Source organism: Oenanthe melanoleuca, chromosome 11 (assembly GCF_029582105.1).
Source record: "Oenanthe melanoleuca isolate GR-GAL-2019-014 chromosome 11, OMel1.0, whole genome shotgun sequence".
Classification (NCBI taxonomy): Eukaryota; Metazoa; Chordata; class Aves; order Passeriformes; family Muscicapidae; genus Oenanthe; species Oenanthe melanoleuca.
Genome location: NC_079345.1, coordinates 16,194,456 through 16,207,101, shown reverse-complemented (window position 1 = coordinate 16,207,101; position 12,646 = coordinate 16,194,456).

The window sequence follows — 12,646 nt, the reverse complement described above, 5'->3', positions numbered from 1 at the left end:
CCCTGGCTGGAGCATCTCCCAGTGGGATGATGGAATTTTATCAGTCATGCAGTGGGGCTCAAAGGGCCAGCAGAGGATGATATCTTCCTGGAGGGAGGATGGGCTGTGGGAAGATAAAGATGATTGCCCAGCTGGTTTATAGATGGCCCATGAGCAGATAATATGTGCCAGGAGATCAGGGTCACTGCCCCACCCAGCTCCAACAGATGGTGACAGAATTCACATTTCTGGCCACATCCTGTATTACAACCCAAGACAATCTACCAGCCCATTGTGAGGATGTTCCCAGTGTCTCCCTGGGGTATCTGGACTCTGCTGCTCTCCCCAGGGGACAAGAACTCCCAGAGTCCAGTGCCCAGCTGGGGCACACACCTGGCAGGTTCACTGAACACACAGGGCTTTGGGAGGAAAACATGGATCTTGGCTTTTCAGCAACAACAGGTCTCACTTAACTTTGCATAATTCTTCATTGTTTCCTGGGGAAGATTCTTGCATTATATGTTCAAATATATATCACAGAAAAATCAATGTATTTTTAAATTATCTTTTGTTTAGGAAATTCTTCATATATCAAGATTTTTCACCCCACATTTCTAAGGAAAAAGGTAGCAATAGGAAGAGAATTGGGGAAGACACATTTATATGCTTTCTGAATTGTCTTCGTATAATACTGAATTATTTCTCTCCATTCTTCCTGTGGAACTTCACAATGAAAGGAAACAATGGGGAAGGTTTAGATATTCTAAAAGCATTTTTGAAACATATTGTTAAAGCAATACTTCAAATTTAATCTGATTTTTTTTTATTCTTTTGATGACAGTAGCAGAAATCTAATAAGCAAGGGAAAGCCATTACCTAGTGATTTGAGGTTAGATTTATAAACCAGGTTACATTCCTTTTAACCACAGAAGTCACTAAGGCTTCATTTAATTAATAGTTTCATTGGGTACATGTGGCAGTCCATTAAGACAGTGTGTATTGGCTCCAGGTAGATACTAAGATATATCCAAAGATTACTTTATAATAATCAGCAGCCTGCCATCCTAAATAAGTACTAGGTTAGGATTTTGGATCTGGTTCCCAGCACAAACAGCAAAGGATAGTGGCTTAACATGGGATCATGCCCTGCACCATAAGTTCTATTTTGGGTTTTTTTTTTTCCATTAAATCCATCAGGTAGAACTCACAATGTTCCAGAACTTGGTCTGATGTTTGTCATCCTGGAAATAGTCAGGCACTATTTTGAAATTACCCTTTTGCTCTGGAAAATTCTAATTGCTAAGTATACATCCTTACTTACTATCACTTCTTTGCCTCTTCAGTGAGGGGTTTTTGCTTGTTTTTCTTTCAAAATCCCTTTTTCCTCCACCAAAACACAGCTTCAGCTGCCTTTCTGGGGCTGCTCCCAAGTGCTGCTGTCCCCCTGTGCCAGCAGTACAGTGACAGTGGCACTGACTGTGTGATCCTGAGCAGCTTCCTAAGAGGAGGGGGTAATGGCAGGCACAAACACAGTAGAATAAAAACTCCTCCTTTTCTCTGGAAAAGCTGGAACCTTGCTCCATCTGAAGTTTTACCCTCATCTCCAGCTATTTTCTCCTGTGGAAACAGCAGGGCACTCTGGTTGCAGCTGCTGTGCTGTTTATACTTCACATGGAGCAGCACTTTAAAACATGATCAGTACAGCAGAGCTACCTCTCCTTGGCAGTATCCACAGGTGAACTGCTCTTTAACAACTCCTTTAATGTCTCAACAACATCAAAGCTTTTTTCTCAGCACCTGGAGCTGTTCTTTGAGCACCTCATGTCTCTATTACCACAGAATGCTGTTGTGAATATACACATACACACTGTGGCATATATTCTTATTTATCTGAGTTATTCCTTATCTTTTGGGGTTGAAAAAGTTTATCACTGAAAGAGCTGTTTGGTGGTTTTTTTTCCAGGCAATCTGAGAATCTAGATCTGAGGAGTGCCAGTGGGAGACAACAGAACAATGCCCACCCACAACTTTTTCCAGCAATGCCCTGATCCAGCAGTGCAACTCCATTCAGTCCCCACAAAAAGGAGTGAGATGCTCATGACAGTCCTTAAAGAGAAACCAGGCATCTTTTGGATCTTACAGCTGCAGAAGAGCCTGCAGACCTCAGAAGAGAAGGAATACCAAATTCTAGGTTTTGAGCACGTGAGGCATCCCCACCTGTGAAAACACAGGGCTCCCTTTGCACATGGGGCATGGCTGTCTATGATTTTCCTCTCCCCTGATTTTTTTTCCCTGTTGCTCTGTGTGTGTGCAGCTTTATCCAGCAAGGGGCTCATTCCACCCTGTCCTTGCAGTTTATTGCAGGGAGAATTCAGGTCAGCATGTAAGACATGGGAACAATCAAGTCTGAGCTTGAGCCTCAGGGTAATGTCCTATTTCTCCAAGCAAAATCTCTTCTCTTATGAATTAATGGTTTGTCTGGTCACCATCGATCTTTCTTCAGCTGATCTTTTCTTCATTGATCTTTTCTCAGCAAGAGAAATGCCAGTCAGCTAATGCACTGATCTCAGAGCTGAGTATAAATAGAGTCAGCACCTCAGTCCTCCTCAGAGGCTCTTTGGGAGTCTGTTCCCTCAGCCCTTGTCTTTTTCATGCAGGATAGTCCTTGAGAAGACACTGCTTTCAGGGAAATTATATTAGAATGGTCTGATGCTGGGTGAAAACTCACATGTTCTGGTATTTGGAAAGGGAGGGAAGGGGTGACTGCCCCGTGGCAGAGAAAGGGAACAAACCCATTGAGCTAAGATGACTCACTGACATACCATAAAGCCCTTTTGAGTATTTAAATAGGAATAAAGCAGAAAATTAAATATTTATTCACATATGCAAGTCTTTGTGAAATAACCGAGCTGTTTTGCATATGCTCTACCTCTTTTACTTTCTAGAGAGACAATAATAACTTAGATATTTTTAAGACCATCTCCACATCTCATATTGTTGTGTTTGTTGGAATAAAATGCTCTAGTAGGTGTATGGAGAGCTACTGTAGGTATCACTGGTAACAGTCATTTGTACAACTGAACTCTACTTGACCATCAGAGGAAGAAAAGAGGTATAAAGCATCATTACAGAAGGTCTCAATTTTTTTCTTCTATTCCAACTTTAGTACTTTAGTGCAGAGATAGCTCTATCAATCATTTAAAACCACTGACCATACCTTGCACCTGCCATCAGCCATAGTTCATACTGAGCTTTCTGTGTGCTCCAAATGGCTTTACATTTTATGTGCAAAGCTGGGTTGAAAATTTATAGTTGCTTTCCTTCTGACACCTGGATTTCCCACCTGGAAAATAAACTCCTTTAACTACTTTAAATCTTCATGAATTTCTCGCTGCCTGGATCTCCAAGGGCTGGGCTGTGACTGCTGCAGCCTGCCCATGCCATGAAGCAATAATCCTATTCCACTGTGTGTGAGTCTGGCTGATTCATGGGCTCCAGACACAAAGCAATAAGCAGGCACTGTATCCTCATTTAAACCCGGGTTCTCAAAAACAGTTAGGAATCTAACGACTCAATTTCAAAGGAATTTGCTGCCCAAATGCATCTGAGAGCCTGAGCTCTGGTCCCTGCCCCAAGACAGAGAATCAGGGACAAGAGAAAAGTGCAGGTGAGTTTGTTAACACCTGTTCCAGCCAGCAGCATTGTGATTTGTCATTAGTATAGACTTGGAAGAAACTATTTTTTCCTAGTATTCCACAGCTTGTTTTCTAGTATTCTTCAGAAAATCTTTCATTGGCTTGTGTAGTTTTGAGCTCAGAAGAGAGCATTTTTTACCTTTCAGTACCTGTCTGTCAGTCTATAATGCTGTTCCATGCATCCTGAACCTCACACAGCTAGGTAGAATGATGTGGCTGTCTTGAAAATGATTCTGTTTAGAGGCAACAGTGTTTTTAGAGACTGTCATTGTCACCAAACCTTCTCAAAGCTACAGCCAACAGCACGGGAATATCCTCACAGACATCCCCATGGAGGGGGAATATGTCTAAACATGAAATAATGAGTCAATCAGAACAGGTGGGCTACAGAAAAGGTTTCATTCTTGAGGTGACAACCCTTGTCACCTCTCCAGGCCAGCAGTCTGCATGCCCTGAGCCTGGGGAGCCCTCCCAGCTTGGCAGAGGAGCTGTGCAAAGGTGAGAGATGTGAGCAGAGTTTCTACAATTTATTCCCACAAAACGTGTTGGAGCTGGTTTTTGCCACAGAACTTCTCTTAGGAGGTGGGCTGAGCTCCTCCCTCCTCCACACTCCAGGCATTATTCTGTGTTGGTTTAATCACAGGGCCACCTTATTATGTTCAGCTGGAAGTCAACCCAGATCTAATGCACTGGGCTGCTGCCTCTAATGCAGTTTACCTACCATAAAAGTTAAAAATAAACTACAGCTTATTCCACTTACTGAAAAGTCAGTTCAACATGTCATGGGGCTTATTAGCACACTGAGAATGTTCTTCATGCCTTAATACTAGGGCAGGACTCTGATGTAAAAATGAAATGAAACTATTTAAATTGACTTGGATACTTATTAGGGAGAGGGTTTAATTTAATTCCCTTTTCTGTTTTTCTCTCCTTTATAGAAGCAGCCATCTGGGCTTGATAGGAGGTAGGGCAATGACAAGTCTATTTGGTGAAAAACACTATAATTTTTAAAGCACTATTACCAAATGAGACTCAATAGACAAAGTGTGTAAGTGAAAAGTGATTTGCCTCGTGGAAAAAAAATGTACATTCTAGCTGTATGCTATAGGGATCTTATGCTGCTAATTGGAAAACTCAAATTTGTAGACATTTGCAAGTTGAACAGGTGACAATAACTGGTGATAACCAAGGACTAATTATCTCAACTGGGAATTAACCATCAGGTGTTCTGAGCTAAATAAAAGGGGAGGGGAAACTTGGAATAGCAATGTGTCCTATTTATGTTGAAAGAATTAGCAGGATCTTATGTGGGATTAAAAAAAATAAAAGTTAAATGAAACAAATACTCTCTAGGCTAGTACTGTGTGTGACTGCTCTGGTTCCATTTCTTAAAGAACTTGGACTGGGGGGAGTGGAAGGAAATAATAATGTAGAGTGGCACGATTTGCTTGATGGGAAAAAAAACCCTAGCCCTCTTTGTTCTCCTTTGAATTCTGTTAAAGTGGAAAAAGAGGTAGGTTCTTAGAATTAAAATGGCTTGATTGAAATTGTTCTCTATTATTCGAGCTGGAATTGGTGAGGTCTGTGGGTAGGAAAGGCTCAGTGTTGTGATTTCCAGGCAAACCCTGGGCAGAGGGATCAGAAGAGGGCAGCTGGAGCTGGGCACTGGCACATCCACTCAGGCTGCAGAATCCTGGCTGGGTGCAGCACACCCAGAGCACTCTGCTGGTTCCACCCTGCCCCATCCCCTTTCCCTTAATGCTCATTGCAAGGCTGGAATTCTAACAAGGAGGGCTGAAACAAGATATGGCCCTGGAGGGTACCAGGAAAATGACAGAACAGCAAGTGAGCTCTGGCAAACACTGCCCTTCTCCTCCTTTCTTACCTTCACACAGGCTCTTTATTCTTGTTTGTCTGACACACCAAGTGAACAAAAGTGACAGCACTTTAAAAATAATATCAAATTCCGAAAGCAGTCAGAACCTTAAATTGGAATTTCAGTCTTTGACATTGGGAACAAACATACAAGACAATTGTTAGCATTCTGCATTGTGCAGATAAAGACACAGACTAGTAGCAAATTCTTCTGAGAGACATGCCTGATAAGATTATAAATTAGGTTTTACAGAGAAAGTGCACTTAAAGAGAGATTTAATTGTTTGCCAATAAAAATCTTGTGTTGCATGGAGATTTCAGAGCTCATTTTAACAGTTGTTACTATTCAAATGCCTTGTTTTAACACTTTGGGGGTTTGTTTGGTGGGTTGGGTTTATTGAATTAATTTTTCTCCCTCCAAGCTTTACTATTGTCCTGACTTTTGAGTCTGGTTTAAAATTTTTCTTCCTTTTCCAAAGTCTATATTGCTGTGCAAAAGATGGAAAATGTGGTATGTAAGTAATTTTTTTTTTTTTTTTTTGTTAGGTTTTTAAAAGTAGAAGTGTGAAGGTTACAGCTGTGAGATTGGGTGCCCTGTACTGTTGGGCAGCTCACCTTGACATGTGACTGATTTTTGGGCATGTCACCTCTGATGCTGGACTCTGGGGCTCGTTCAAACCACTGGCAAAGCCCTAAGGATAAAAAGAATGAGTTTGTAGAGATGTTGGGGATTATGGTGTTTAACCTCAGCTGAGTCTAAACTGCAGCCACAAATGTCAATAAAGATGCATCAGAAATCAGCAAAGAGTTCTAAAACACTTTCAATTCATCACTGGATAAATTTCATTAATCAGACAAGGATTTTTATCTTAACTCTGTTATTCAGATTTAGGAAAATGTTTCTGAATGCTTAGAACAAAATACTTGGTAAATTCTCCTAGTCTGAATTAACAGGTGTTGATGTGTTGTTGCTCTGGAAGAGTGAATCTGTAAGGAGGTAACATAGCTGCCCCTTTATGGGAGATTAAGTCCTGGAGGGCTTATCTGAATCCATTAAAGTGATAAAAAACAACTGACAGGTCTTTGGATCAGGGCCACTGGGAATATCAGTTCTTTGGGATTCATATCACTGGACCTGTAAATGTAGTTTCCATATACATTGACTAATCAGCATTGGTAATCTATTGAAATCTCCATGTCTGCACACTCACACTGAAAGACAAGGTGGATTCCTGCTAAGACATCAGCCAGATTTTCTTCACATCAACCCTTCAGCCTCATAGCCTCTACATATTTAACCTCCTGTTTCTGGCAAACATCATCCTTTGCATCAAAGGGCTTTGGGACATCCACTTTTTGCTGACACACTAGTGCTGTGCTTTATTTATGCATCATCAAAGTATGGTACTGCCCAAAAGGTGAGAGACCTGTCTCCCCTTTAACTCATTTCCTGAGCAGACCAATATCATCCAGCTTCAGACACTGACAAATGTAAATTGAGGTCCGTGAAATTAGAAAAGTGCTGAACTAGAGTACACAGAAAAGTGTGACATTCTCCTGTGGTGAATAACAATCTAATATAATATCTCCCATAATGAGAATCTTGGGTGTGGGATATGCTTTACCTATTTGTGATATACATAGTAAAACCTTCCTAATGCTCTTGATGCACAGAGAAATTGCACACCCCGAACTCTATTAATGCTGCTTTTGTGCATCCAGCAGCAGGGAGAAGAGACTCTTTGCAAGGTTAAACTGAGGGTCAGAGCATCTTTTGAACTTTCTTGCAGCACTTTCTCACAGTGCAGCTGCTTAGGTGGTGGCCATGTACTTGCTGAGATACTGAATTCCTGACTAGATATTTAGAATTGGAAAACAGAAGCAAATGCTTCTTAAACATCTCTCATAGCTTCCAACATTAATTATTAAAGGAAGAGGCTTCCAGAATCCTAAAAGACAGCTTTTTTTTTTTCTCTTTTCTGAGTTTTTAGATTCATCAGAAATAATGAGAGGGCAGCTGTGCCATATCCATTTCAGAGGATTCCTGATAAAAGTTTCTTTTCTGTTGATTGTTTACATAGAACATCTTGGTCTACGAAAATTGGCTTTTTTTTGGTTTTGTTTTGATTTTAATGTATCATTATATAGTTTTCAAGCATTCTCTGCAATATTTTCTATTAGTTCAAGTTGAGTGGAAAAGAAAAATGCCTTCTTAACACCATTCTAATTTTTTTATAGTCACAATTTTTTTCTGCTCTACTTTTGACTGATAATGGACTGTCTTTCACTTGAAATTTAGTAGAGATTAAAAAGCTGTGGTGAAATTTCAGTTTATGTGGTTTTTGAGAGTTTAGGACAGAAAAAGAAAATATAAAGGTAATATTTGGTCTTCATGTGCTTTTAGACACCTTTGTACAGAGATAATTAGCTGTGTGTTCAAGCTGAAATTTCAATAAAACTGCAGTCTTGGTCACCCTGAGAAAGGCAGTTGTCCATAATAAGTAGGTGCAGTGATTAAACACCCAATGTGTGGTTCTGATTCTGGGAATGCTTAAACATATCTGTGATTTGGCATTTCTGAGAAGTCCTGAAAGCACAACTCCCAAAAGGAAGGTTATTATTCTGGGAGCAGCCTTGGAGAGCATCCCTTTAGAGGATGGGTTTGCAAATCAGTGATGCTGGATGCAGTCTGTCCCCCAGCCTGAGTGTGCCATGGTTCCCCCTCACTTCACCCACTCAGCTCCACTGCTTTGGCCTCAAGGTGTGTCCCATTTGCCAAAAATATTGCAGAGCATCCCCCCAGAGGTTTGTGCTGGTCAGGATGGCAGGTGACTCCACACAACAGCATGGCAACCTGTGCTGTATCAGCTTCTGATGCCCTGGATTTTGGTGTTCAATGGAAAACAACAATAAATTCATGGAGCTTTGCTGCCTCTGCCAAATGTGACATCTTTCAGAATATAACATGCTGGAAAGCTTGCACAGTCTGTGCCAACTGCATGATTTAGCTGCTATAAAATCCCTCTGAATCAAAACCATTTTGAAATAAAGAAGAACCAGCCTGAGAATTTCATTGCACTGTTGGATATCCACTCAAAGATCAATCACCTGTCCTCATTCTGTATTCCTGCTGTATTTTTCAGCTTAATCTTTTCTGAAGCTTACCTATTTCATTAAGGCTGGAATTTTAAAAGACTGGCAATTGCATGCAGAGGCAGAGAGTCAAGAGTGAGAAGTGTCAAACCTGGACAGCAAAGTTCTGTACAAATTGTATTGTGCCATTAAAAAAGCCAATCTCTTTCTTCCTTTTTTGTTTCTGTGGAACTCTGTAATGCCCAGATATGCTCAGTGGAAGTTTTCCAGGCTTTGGCATCCTAATATTCCTGAATTCTGTCCTACCCTCAGACTAGATTGGTGCAGAAAATAGGGCTGGCTGCAAGAGAACAGGTTAAACCCACCTGATTCTCTTCAGTTTTCCCATTCAAGTACAGTCTATAGCAACACTTATCACATTTCAAACAGTCTGTGGATGTCCAAGGCTGGAATCTCAACCAAGAGACTTGTTCAGAAATTAAATGAAAAGAAAATCTTAAGGGATGGTATATGTAGTATTTGAAAGTATATCAGTTAAGGATTTGTTGTGTGTAGGAAAAATGCTTCTCCTTTGGACTGTTGCACTGAAAGGATGTTTAAACAACACAGAGCAATGCAAAATATTGGAATCATGTGAAAGAATTATAATTATTGTATTAACATGTTGGTTCACTCTGAAACATTTCTAAAAAATCCACTCTGGAACAGATTAGTAAAATGATAAAGTATCATTGCAACATCTGATCAAAAATTTAATAAGTTAATTAATGCTCCTTTTGTCCTAATAGCTTATATAATAAGAGGGGTGTTGGCTAAATTAAGCATGGCAAAAAAAAAAATTTTGTCAGCAGTTTGGCATAGGGTGGGTTCATGTACCCAAAGTTGTTAGAAGATTTAATAGCATGGCAGAGTAGCTGTGTGGGCTGTTTCTATGCATTTCCACATGTGTGTGTGAGTGCTCCTGCCCAGCTCCTGAGGCCCTGGGGCTGTGGGAATGACTGTGAGCAGTAGTTACCAAAGGTATTTATCATCAACTGTTTAGAATATTTGATTACAAATTTAGATAGGAAAGGCAACAGTCTGTAATGAGGGTATAAATCACCTTGGAATGGTGCTTTGACTGGAATGGAAGTGAGTACCCTTTGTGTTCACCCTGAGAGCATGCTAATAGGGGTGCATATTTATTTCTAGGCCATGTAATTAAAAACAATTTGAAGAACTAATGTTCCAGCAAGTAGAATAATGACTGGAGAGAAAAGTATGGATTAAGATGCTTTCTTCCTTCTCATAATGAAGGGCTTGGTCTTGACTTTCCATTTTTTCTAGCGTTTATTTTATGATGATCTGGTTCTGAGTCTGTCATAGGACTTCTGAAAATTTGACTCAGGTCATCCCTGCAGTTCAGCCTGAGAGCTAAAGCAGACCATGTAACCAGTTTAAGTATCAAACTTCTGTCATCTAAGTACCACAGCAGACAAAATTTACACTCATTTGTGAGTTATTCTGCTCATACTGGTGGTGTGTTGATTACAAGGAAACATATGTAGAGAAAAAATGCTGAACTTCATTTAATTAATAGGAAACTCCAGGAGACATGTAAGATTCCCAGTGAGGAATCCTGGCTAGGTCTGTCTGTGACTTTGCTCACAGGAAATGTCCTGAAGCCTCTGAGGCTCAGGTGAGAGGTGGATCAGGACAGTTTCCATAAGGTCTGGGCTTGTCCCTCCCTGTCACACGTGCTGGTTTCCTTCTCTGGTGGGGACAATAGGGAAGGGAAGCATCCACATATTTTATGATCTCGTGGAATCAGTGCTAGCTTGGTTATCAGCCTTGGCAATTCCAATGGCTGTTTCTCTTATTGTATTTTTTTCTGTTAGGTTTTGAGCACAGCTCAGTCCAGATGTAGTAGTGATGGTTGTTCTACTATGTCTCAGGATTTCATCCGAGAAAGTCGATCTCTATTTCTTGATTTATTTGTGTGTGTGTGCAGCACTTCTTGAATGTATGCTATTAAATCTCCCTTTAGAGACTTTTCCCTCTCTTATTTTCCCCCTCTAATAAGAAGAAATAGGTACATTTTGTTCTGTCTCTTAATGGCTGTTTTTATTCTATGTATTTATGGCCTTAACAGGAGCAGAGTTAATACTATATGATGTCAATATTCTTCCAACATAGTTATGTAGCCATCTTACATTTATGACCTTTTCCCCCTATAATTAGTTCCAGCTGAAATTAGATTCAGTGAGAGCCTCACTCCAATTACAGCCAAATCTGAATAAAACTGATTCCACTGCAGTTGTCTGGAGGAAAAGGGGGAAAAAAAAAAAAAAAAAGAAGAAAAGCCCTTTCCAGTTTCACTGTAGATAACTAAGTCTCACATCTCTGCAGTACATCTGCACTTAATAAAAGTGAAAAGGGTTTAAGGGCCAGCCCTGGAGAGAGAAGAAAATTCTCAGCTCTGCCAACAACTTTGAGCAAAGTCCCTTCCCCAGGTCTCTCCTGTGTGGGGCAGGAGAGCCCCCAGCCCTGGGTGTTGCTGCGTGCTGGTGCTGAGCTGGCAGAGCAGGTGCTGGGCAGAGCCTGTGGCTGCAGGATGTCCCTGCTCTGGCACCCTGCTCAGCTCAGCACCAGCCTCCTGCTGCTGCACCCTGGAGCTCCTTGCTCCTGCTCAGAGGGATTGGGATGCACACAGCAAAGCAGGGTGGGGATGTCAGCCAGCTGGGCATCCTCCCTGTCACTAGGAGGAGACTGGATGTGTGAGGATGGGGACAAAACCACCACCTTACAACGAAGGCATTGGAGAGCCTGGGTGAGTCTGGATCTCAGCCCTTTAATGCAGATGTGCCCGTGAGTCCAGCACAGCTGGAACACAAACAGCAGTGCTGGCTCTCCAGAGCCCCACATAAACTTCCCAGGTGTTGACTGCCACAAAGAAAGATGTGAAAAATGCAAGGAGTTGCTTTGAATTCAAAGCTGTGTTTTGTATTAGCCAAATGCATCAAAAATAGCATGAAGCCTTTTTGCCGTTATCAGAGATATTTAGCTGGGATTAAATGTTTGTTTACCTCAGATGGGTTTGCAGCCAGGTTTATATTTTTATCACCTCCAGATTGGATTACTGTAATCCTTTATTTGCACATTATCCTCAGGTCTTTTTTTCTTTCTTTTTTTTTTTTTTTTTTTTTCTTCTTTTTCTCCCCCTTTCATTTTTTGGCCGTTGGGTCGGTACAGAAAAACAAAAATTGATTTGTGGCACCAGGGGGAGTAAATTATCTCTTATCCTCTCTGAAATCATTGTCATATTGGGTTCTGATTCCAATCCAAATTGATCTTCAAATTAGATTCTGGATCAATAATAGCCTTATAATGGAATGACACTGTTAAGGCTCCTTCCAGCTGCTGTGACCCACAGAAGCTGATGAAAGTGTCTCATTGCTGTGTATAATCTCAGAAAAAATAAAGCACATCCAGTTGCATTAGCTCACTGCTCTCTGCTCCACCAGGGCAATAACGTGCACGGGGTCAGCAGTGCCCTTAGCCATCCTCACACAGCCAGTTCCCCATTCACACAGAGCTCCTGGCCCTGCCCACAAAGCTGTGGAAAGCTTTGGCAAGGGGAAAATGCTGTGTTTCTAACCCTCAGCCTTCAATTCCAATTAAGTGCCTTCTGAGACACAGTGAAATGGCCCTGCAACATTAAGTGAAATGAATCCAGAGATTAATTAAAGTTTTATATTAAAAATTGACAATTTAAGGAATTGGAATAAACATTTAGTGAACAGATAGAAGAACCAGTGTTCTCCAAAGCCCCTCCAAGAAGCAGGAATTGCAGCTGAGGTGCAATTTCCCTCCAAGCTTTTCTAGGCACTTAGTATTTCAGAAGTGATTTATCTGGAAATATGTGCGAGTTATTTTGAGGCTGCTATGATTATATCATTTGATGAGATTTTTTTTCTTCTCTTTTCTGCACTGAGGACTTTAAAGTGAGAGAGACAGTCCATAGA